Here is an 11137-nt window from a genome sequence, read left to right on the forward strand (position 1 = left end):
TCTGTAAGACAACAATTTTGAAACTTGTTACAAGCAATTACGCAAAGAAGATGATACAAGCAATTACAAAAAAAGGTGCAACATGCAAATACGTTCAAAAGGTGAGTAATAATGAGATGGCTGTGAATAAGAAATTTGATTTTAATGTCCCGGATCTACGTGCTTCGTGACATCTAAACGTATAATTTACTAGATGTTTGTTTATTTCTGGACCTTTACGATAAAAAATTAGGTAACAAATATGATATGTGCATACTAAATGTAGTCTGTCATTAATTTTTTTGATCAAACATAGGACGAACTTTTTTAAATGAAAAAGAGAGCCATAAATGGTACGTCGTGTTGGTCCTGACCTGACAGAAGATCGAAATCAATAAAAAAAAATATATTAATATAGTATCAGTTATTAATTAATCTTAAGTCATATTCTAATCTTTCTTTCTTTGAGGTATAGAACCACTAATTCAGGCCCGGTCGGAAAGAACATACAAGAAAGTAGTACATAGTTTAAACAAAATAGTTCCTACGCATAGCTGTATCTTTGTCAATAGTGGAAATATTTGGATAGTTTTAGTATCAAATGAAAGCTTGGGGACTTGGGATCACTGTAGAATCCTTGTTGAAAGTTTTAGTTGAATAATAAAGAAGTATATGAAATTTTAATAGGAGAGCTCATTTGGCCTGTTGTTCAGATCAGAAGTTCCTGTTTTTGTACTATCAAACTTCCGGGAACCAGTACGCTCTAATATGCAATTAAAGGTATGTTGATTTTTTCAGCACAAGTCTGCATAAGGTACAGTTTTGACATGAAATAACTGCCACTTTATTTGAACTTAAGACAAAGTAGCCATTTATGCTTGAAATAGCAGAATTTAACATAGAAAGCAATGGGGCTATGAATTAGTGGTTTCATACCTATTACTGACAGGCATGTCAAATTCTATTTTTAGAAATCATACCCTTTACAGTGAAAATTGGTCACATTTGTTGTCAGAAATCATGTTACATTATTTTTTTTATGTAACAATTATGTTAGTGTCAAATTACAGCCCTCAAATTGCTACAATAAGGTATTTTAGCCTTTTTTGGTCATTTAGCATACATACAGTTAAGATTTTACCTGAAATGTAAATTTTTGGATTATCTAACACTGAAACCAATGAAACTTGTATATTATGACTAGTTTATAGAATAAATATTGTTTTTGGTCAAATTAACTAGTGATTGTTCATGTTTTATTGTGTTTCTTGGTGAATTATTTATTTCAAGGAAAATTGTTGTATACTTACATAGGAATTCCAAAATCTCACTTGAAATGCATTTTATAACCATTTTAGCAAGTTGTCTAGCTTGGAGATACATAAATTGATCTTGTTGATCCATGTTTATAAATAAAAGTATGGTTTTTTACCAAATCACTCTCCTTTTCCAACATGTAGAAAAAAAGGGGGGGGGGACAAAATTATCAATTATATTTTATGTTTGGACCACTGTATTTATATTCAAGGAAGAATCTCTGATAAAAATAAGACATATGGGTAAGAACACTGTTATTTGAGTAGATATTAACAAATCAGAACTGGTAAAAATTGAAAAAGTGTCATATCTGTCACTATTAGTATCCATATGTAGTTTTCTTTGTTTAACGCATATGTTACTACCAGTCCAATTTGAGCTTTAATTCAGTGATATAGTGTTTTGACAAAAGCTTTATGTGTTTTTCTATGCTAGAAATAGATCATAAAAGGAAATTAAGTCAAGCAGAAGTCAATATAACAAGTTTGGTGCTGTTATAGGTATAGAACCACTAATTCAGGCCCGGTCGGAAAGAACATACAAGAAAGTAGTACATAGTTTAAACAAAATAGTTCCTACGCATAGCTGTATCTTTGTCAATAGTGGAAATATTTGGATAGTTTTAGTATCAAATGAAAGCTTGGGGACTTGGGATCACTGTAGAATCCTTGTTGAAAGTTTTAGTTGAATAATAAAGAAGTATATGAAATTTTAATAGGAGAGCTCATTTGGCCTGTTGTTCAGATCAGAAGTTCCTGTTTTTGTACTATCAAACTTCCGGGAACCAGTACGCTCTAATATGCAATTAAAGGTATGTTGATTTTTTCAGCACAAGTCTGCATAAGGTACAGTTTTGACATGAAATAACTGCCACTTTATTTGAACTTAAGACAAAGTAGCCATTTATGCTTGAAATTGCAGAATTTAACATAGAAAGCAATGGGGCTATGAATTAGTGGTTTCATACCTATTACTGACAGGCATGTCAAATTCTATTTTTAGAAATCATACCCTTTACAGTGAAAATTGGTCACATTTGTTGTCAGAAATCATGTTACATTATTTTTTTTATGTAACAATTATGTTAGTGTCAAATTACAGCCCTCAAATTGCTACAATAAGGTATTTTAGCCTTTTTTGGTCATTTAGCATACATACAGTTAAGATTTTACCTGAAATGTAAATTTTTGGATTATCTAACACTGAAACCAATGAAACTTGTATATTATGACTAGTTTATAGAATAAATATTGTTTTTGGTCAAATTAACTAGTGATTGTTCATGTTTTATTGTGTTTCTTGGTGAATTATTTATTTCAAGGAAAATTGTTGTATACTTACATAGGAATTCCAAAATCTCACTTGAAATGCATTTTATAACCATTTTAGCAAGTTGTCTAGCTTGGAGATACATAAATTGATCTTGTTGATCCATGTTTATAAATTAAAGTATGGTTTTTTACCAAATCACTCTCCTTTTCCAACATGTAGAAAAAGAGGGGGGGGGGGGGGGGGGACAAAATTATCAATTATATTTTATGTTTGGACCACTGTATTTATATTCAAGGAAGAATCTCTGATAAAAATAAGACATATGGGTAAGAACACTGTTATTTGAGTAGATATTAACAAATCAGAACTGGTAAAAATTGAAAAAGTGTCATATCTGTCACTATTAGTATCCATATGTAGTTTTCTTTGTTTAACGCATATGTTACTACCAGTCCAATTTGAGCTTTAATTCAGTGATATAGTGTTTTGACAAAAGCTTTATGTGTTTTTCTATGCTAGAAATAGATCATAAAAGGAAATTAAGTCAAGCAGAAGTCAATATAACAAGTTTGGTGCTGTTATAGGTATAGAACCACTAATTCAGGCCCGGTCGGAAAGAACATACAAGAAAGTAGTACATAGTTTAAACAAAATAGTTCCTACGCATAGCTGTATCTTTGTCAATAGTGGAAATATTTGGATAGTTTTAGTATCAAATGAAAGCTTGGGGACTTGGGATCACTGTAGAATCCTTGTTGAAAGTTTTAGTTGAATAATAAAGAAGTATATGAAATTTTAATAGGAGAGCTCATTTGGCCTGTTGTTCAGATCAGAAGTTCCTGTTTTTGTACTATCAAACTTCCGGGAACCAGTACGCTCTAATATGCAATTAAAGGTATGTTGATTTTTTCAGCACAAGTCTGCATAAGGTACAGTTTTGACATGAAATAACTGCCACTTTATTTGAACTTAAGACAAAGTAGCCATTTATGCTTGAAATTGCAGAATTTAACATAGAAAGCAATGGGGCTATGAATTAGTGGTTTCATACCTATTACTGACAGGCATGTCAAATTCTATTTTTAGAAATCATACCCTTTACAGTGAAAATTGGTCACATTTGTTGTCAGAAATCATGTTACATTATTTTTTTTATGTAACAATTATGTTAGTGTCAAATTACAGCCCTCAAATTGCTACAATAAGGTATTTTAGCCTTTTTTGGTCATTTAGCATACATACAGTTAAGATTTTACCTGAAATGTAAATTTTTGGATTATCTAACACTGAAACCAATGAAACTTGTATATTATGACTAGTTTATAGAATAAATATTGTTTTTGGTCAAATTAACTAGTGATTGTTCATGTTTTATTGTGTTTCTTGGTGAATTATTTATTTCAAGGAAAATTGTTGTATACTTACATAGGAATTCCAAAATCTCACTTGAAATGCATTTTATAACCATTTTAGCAAGTTGTCTAGCTTGGAGATACATAAATTGATCTTGTTGATCCATGTTTATAAATAAAAGTATGGTTTTTTACCAAATCACTCTCCTTTTCCAACATGTAGAAAAAAAGGGGGGGGGGGGACAAAATTATCAATTATATTTTATGTTTGGACCACTGTATTTATATTCAAGGAAGAATCTCTGATAAAAATAAGACATATGGGTAAGAACACTGTTATTTGAGTAGATATTAACAAATCAGAACTGGTAAAAATTGAAAAAGTGTCATATCTGTCACTATTAGTATCCATATGTAGTTTTCTTTGTTTAACGCATATGTTACTACCAGTCCAATTTGAGCTTTAATTCAGTGATATAGTGTTTTGACAAAAGCTTTATGTGTTTTTCTATGCTAGAAATAGATCATAAAAGGAAATTAAGTCAAGCAGAAGTCAATATAACAAGTTTGGTGCTGTTATAGGTATAGAACCACTAATTCAGGCCCGGTTGGAAAGAACATACAAGAAAGTAGTACATAGTTTAAACAAAATAGTTCCTACGCATAGCTGTATCTTTGTCAATAGTGGAAATATTTGGGTAGTTTTAGTATCAAATGAAAGCTTAGGGACTTGGAATCACTGTAGAATCATTGTTGAAAGTTTTAGTTGAATAATAAAGAAGTATATGAAATTTTAATAGGAGGGCTCATTTGGCCTGTTGTTCAGATCAGAAGTTCCTGTTTTTGTACTATCAAACTTCCGGGAACCAGTACGCTCTAATATGCAATTAAAGGTGTGTTGATTTTTTCAGCACAAGTCTGCATAAGGTACAGTTTTGACATGAAATAACTGCCACTTTATTTGAACTTAAGACAAAGTAGCCATTTATGCTTGAAATTGCAGAATTTAACATAGAAAGCAATGAGGATATGAATTAGTGGTTTCATACCTATTACTGACAGGCATGTGAAATTCTATTTTTAGAAATCATACCCTTTACAGTGAAAATTGGTCACATTTGTTGTCAGAAATCATGTTACATTATTTTTTTTATGTAACAATTATGTTAGTGTCAAATTACAGCCCTCAAATTGCTACAATAAGGAATTTTAGCCTTTTTTGGTCATTTAGCATACACACAGTTAAGATTTTACCTGAAATTTAAATTTTTGGATTATCTAACCCTGAAACCAATGAAACTTGTATATTATGACTAGTTTATAGAATAAATATTGTTTTTGGTCAAATTAACTAGTGACTGTTCATGTTTTATTGTGTTTCTTGGTGAATTATTTATTTCAAGGAAAATTGTTGTATACTTACATAGGAATTCCAAAATCTCACTTGAAATGCATTTTATAACCATTTTAGCAAGTTGCCTATCTTGGAGATACATAAATTGATCTTGTTGATCCATGTTTATAAATAAAAGTATGGTTTTTTTTACCAAATCACTCTCCTTTTCCAACATGTAGAAAAAAGGGGGGGGACAAAATTATCAATTATATTTTATGTTTGGACCACTGTATTTATATTCAAGGAAGAATCTCTGATAAAAATAAGACATATAGGTAAGAACACTGTTATTTGAGTAGATATCAACAAATCAGAACTGGTAAAAATTGAAAAAGTGTCATATCTGTCACTATTAGTATCCATATGTTATTTTCTTTGTTTAACGCATATGTTGCTACTAGTCCAATTTGAGCTTTAATTCAGTGATATAGTGTTTTGACAAAAGCTTTATGTGTTTTTCTATGCTAGAAATAGATCATAAAAGGAAATTAAGTCAAGCAGAAGTCAATATAACAAGTTTGGTGCTGTTATAGGTATAGAACCACTAATTCAGGCCCGGTCGGAAAGAACATACAAGAAAGTAGTACATAGTTTAAACAAAATAGTTCCTACGCATAGCTGTATCTTTGTCAATAGTGGAAATATTTGGGTAGTTTTAGTATCAAATGAAAGCTTGGGGACTCGGGATCACTGTAGAATCCTTGTTGAAAGTTTTAGTTGAATAATAAAGAAGTATATGAAATTTTAATAGGAGGGCTCATTTGGCCTGTTGTTCAGATCAGAAGTTCCTGTTTTTGTACTATCAAACTTCCGGGAACCAGTACGCTCTAATATGCAATTAAAGGTATGTTGATTTTTTCAGCACAAGTCTGCATAAGGTACAGTTTTGACATGAAATAACTGCCACTTTATTTGAACTTAAGACAAAGTAGCCATTTATGCTTGAAATTGCAGAATTTAACATAGAAAGCAATGGGGCTATGAATTAGTGACTTCATAGAAATTGATCCAATATCCACCCATTTAGGTGCGAATCATATCTCTGGCCTTACATTGATACTGTGCTATGTACGCAATGTTTCGGGTTATTTCGGAAATGTTTTTATTCCAGGGAAACCTTCATCAGAGACCACCCCTATTGTTTTTGTTTTGTTTTTTCATTTATTTCTTTTTTATTATTACTATTTTTTCTTTAATTTATCAAAGTTTTAATTTTTAATTTTTTAATTTTTTAATTTTTTAAATAGTGTTTGAATTGTGTTTTTACTAATTACACTTTTAAATTTGTTTTATTTTTATTTTGGTTTTCTTAACTTTTTCAACCAATGTTGAATTAATTACGCGTTTCATAGTACAAACTTGTCCTCATAAGAATATCAGTTTACATGTGTTGTTAACATGATGGTCATTAATTAGTTCCGCACAGTTAAATGTTTAGTAGGAACTGTGAGGTTTAGATAGATTATTTTATAGTTCGTTTAACTAATTCACCAATGTTTCTGTTTCTTTTGAATCCTATTGATAGGTTTTTATGGAATTTAGTACCTATTGTAGAATCCGTTTTAATAAGATGCCAGTATTTCCTGAATACTTTTTGAAGTTTTTCTGCTTGAGGATGATAATTTGTAATGAATGATATATTATATTTATTTTCAACTTTGTTCTTTTTCTTTAATTTATCTTGTCTGTCTTGGAATTTGATTTTTGATAGAATTTGTTCTACCAATTTCAGTTGATATCCTCTAATTAATAGTTTTTCAATAAAGAGATTTTTTCTGGTTTGAAATTCACTGTCAGTATTGGTGTTTCTAAGTATACGAATGCCTTCGCCTTTAATAAAGGATTTAAAGTTTGAAATGGGGTGGTTTGAGTTTTTATGAAGATATTGGAATTTTTCTGTTTTCTTTGTAAAACATTTCAGGTCTAAAACACCAGTATTTTTGAAGCGTTCGCCCTTGAAGATTTCAAGGTCTAGAAATTTTATGGAATGATTATTGCATTCATAAGTGAACTTTAGCAGGTCATGTTGTTTATTTGCATTTTCAAACAGAAAATCAATTGCAGACTCTTTTGCTTTTACCATCAGTAGTCCGTCATCTCTCATTCTTTTATGAACAATATTTTTTTCAGAGATTGGAGAGTTTTTAAGGATTGAGTTAATGTGATTGTAAATAGCAATGTCACATATTTCAGGGGAAGCTGTTGCTCCCATTGATGCTCCAATGATTTGTCGATATGAATTTCCATAAAAGGTAAATTCATTATTGGAAAGGATGAGTTTTGTTATTTCAATCAAAAATTTGTTGGTAGGTTTTGTTATAGAAGATTCAATTTTTTCATGTTCATCAAGCGCTTTTTGTAAGGCTTATGTGATTTCTTCAAATCTGAGATTGGTATACAGTGATGTTATATCATATGTAACAAGTAGTACATTATTATCAAATGTACAGTTTTCAATATTTCTGATTAAGTCAACTGTATCAGAAATGTATGTTTTTTGTGTTTTCACTAAGGGAAGTAAGAAATAATCTAAATATCTCCCTAACCTTTCAAGTGGTCCATTACACTGTGATATTATTGGTCTACCAGGGACATTTATATTTGTTATTTGATTATTCTCGTTTTCAATGTTTTGTAAAACTTCACTGTCCAGTTTGTGAATTTTAGGGAGGAAGTATGCAAAAGGTGTTTTTATATAATTTTGTTCATTTTTAATGTATTTGAAAGATATTTCATCAATACAGTTTGATTCTTTCATTTTGTAAATTACTTCATATACTTTTTTCTGAGTGTTTTTAAGATTTATCTCATGGATTTGTTCATAATGTATGTTGTCATTCAATTGTTTTTCACCTTCTTTCAGGTAGTCGGAAATATTTTGAATAACTGTTACATTGTTTTATCTGCTTTATGAATGATGATATTTTCATCGTGTTTTAGATTCTTCAGGCAGTTCCTTTCTTGTAGTGAGAGGTTAAATTGTGTTTTCGGGATATATTTAGATAATTCCATTTTCGTATGGAAAACATTTTTTTCAATAGGGTTATCGGCAAACGCCGGCACCGAAAATTTAGATTTCTCCTTGAAGGGATGAATTTTACTTTGTATATTTGGATTTTCAAGGAAAAAGTATGAGAGTCTCAAATTCCTTTCAGTTTTTTTTTTAAATCTTTCATTATTTGTTTTATGGATGTTTTTGTTGTTGGAACAAAGTTTAGTCCTTTAGCAAGAACTAGTGTTTCTGGTTGTGATAATGTTTTTGATAATAGGTTCAGCACAAATTGTTTTGCAATTTTCAGCTTGATTTCTTGTTTATGTAATTTTATTTTATTTTTGACGGCTTTGAATTTTTCAATGTTTTTAGACTTTTTCTTGTTTTTATAAAGTCTTCTATGTTTTCCCATGCTTTTCTTTTTGCATTTGTTAAGAATGTTATTTTGTATTATTTCATATACTTAAATATGATTCTGTATCACTATTCTCATTGGATGTTTTTAATTTTGTAATGACCACAAGGGGTGTGTCCTTTTCATCATTGTTTTGGTTAGTATCTATAATTGCTATCTAGATCAATCGTGGATACGCAGTAGGCAATAAATAAACAAATCTAGGGATATAATATTCCCAGGTTTATTGATTTACTGTCATTAATTTGCAATATATCAACAATCGAAGTAAAAGCAAAAGTAGAGTTTAGGTATTTAAGTAATCATTTGATAAAAGACAAAAGTTTAATGTCGATTCTATATAATTTAATAAGTAATGATTACAGGTTTATCTCACATGAAATAATTATGAAATTTATGGTTCATTAATATTCATTTAAATCCATATGTATAGGAATGAGATATTATCCTTGTTTATTCATGATTAGTTTTCACGCTATGCATATAATCAGTTACTTGTGTTTGGCTAACAGTTTGGCTAGTTCATTCAGTACTTGTCCATTTCCATTCTTCTTAGTATCGGGTTTCCTTCTGCTAGTAGTACTCTTTTTGATTTCATGTTTCTAGCTTTTAGAGTAGTTACTTAGACGTTTTTCGAATTCATCATTAATTTCCCTAGACTTTCTGTTTATAAGGTTTCTTGCTTCACCACTTTTTTCCGTAATAACTCCAATAGATTCTATTGTTTCAGTATATGTACTATTTAACATTACATTCAGTTTATCAATATGTTCTTTCAGCACTTGTATGATTGAATCCTGGAGATTGTCTATTGCGGGTTTCAAGGTTTTATTTATATCTGCATTGACATCATTGTTGGTCTTTGGTCCTACGTTTCCATTGAAATGCACGGATATAATTCCAGATTTAATGTTTCTTTTGGAACTCCAACAAAGTTTTCATTGTTAAAAGAGGATATCTTCTCCTACTAAGTTCTGTAATAGTTTGCACTCCCTCTTCAGCTATTTCGATTTCATCTTTAGGTTTTTGACTGTTAGGGATTTGACTGCAAGGTATAGTATAGTCATCGTTTAAATCCATATGTATAGGAATGAGATATTATCCTTGTTTATTCATGATTAGTTTTCACGTTATGCATATAATCAGTTACTTGTGTTTGGCTAACAGTTTGGCTAGTTCATTCAGTACTTGTCCATTTCCATTCTTCTTAGTATCGGGTGTCCTTCTGCTAGTAGTACTCTTTTTAGTTTCATGTTTCAAGCTTTTAGAGTAGTTCCTTAGACGTTTTTCGAATTCATCATTAATTTCCCTAGACTTTCTATTTATAAGGTTTCTTGCTTCACCACTTTTTTCCGTAGTAACTCCAATAGATTCTATTGTTTCAGTATTCGATTGTTGATATATTGCAAATTAATGACAGTAAATCAATAAACCTGGGAATATTATATCCCTAGATTTGTTTATTTATTGCCTACTGCGTATCCACGATTGATCTAGATAGCAATTATAGATACTAACCAAAACAATGATGGCAAGGACTCACCCCTTGTGGTCTTTACAAAATTAAAAACATCCAATGAGAATAGTGATACAGAATCATATTTAAGTATATGAAATAATACAAAATAACATTCTTATCAAATGCAAAAAGAAAAGCATGGGAAAACATAGAAGACTTAATAAAAACAAGAAAAAGTCTAAAAACATTGAAAAATTCAAAGCCGTCAAAAATAAAATAAAACTTCATAAACAAGAAATCAAGCTGAAAATTGCAAAACAATTTGTGCTGAACCTATCATCAAAAACATTATCACAACCAGAAACACTAGTTCTTGCTAAAGGACTAAACTTTGTTCCAACAACAAAAACATCCATAAGAAAAATAATGAAAGATTTTAAAAAAACTGAAAGGATTTGAGACTCTCATACTTTTTCCTTGAAAATCCAAATATACAAAGTAAAATTCATCCCTTCAAGGAGAAATCTAAATTTTCGGTGCCGGCGTTTGCCGATAACCCTATTGAAAAATATATTTTCTATACGAAAATGGAATTATCTGAATATATCCCTAAAACACAATTTAACCTTTCACTACAAGAAAGGAATTGCCTGAAGAATCTAAAACACGATGAAAATATCATCATTCATAAAGCAGATAAAAACAATGTAACAGTTATTTAAAATATTTCCGACTACCTGAAAGAAGGTGAAAAACAATTGAATGACAACATACATTATGAACAAATCCAAGAGATAAATCTTAAAAACACTCAGAAAAAAGTATATGAAGTAATTTACAAAATGAAAGAAGAAAACTGTATTGATGAAATATCTTTCAAATACATTAAAAATGAACAAAATTATATAAAAACACCTTTTGCATACTTCCTCCCTAAAATTCACAAACTGGACAG

Source organism: Mytilus californianus, unplaced genomic scaffold, assembly GCF_021869535.1.
Source record: "Mytilus californianus isolate M0D057914Y unplaced genomic scaffold, xbMytCali1.0.p SCAF_11, whole genome shotgun sequence".
In the NCBI taxonomy this organism is placed as follows: Eukaryota; Metazoa; Mollusca; class Bivalvia; order Mytilida; family Mytilidae; genus Mytilus; species Mytilus californianus.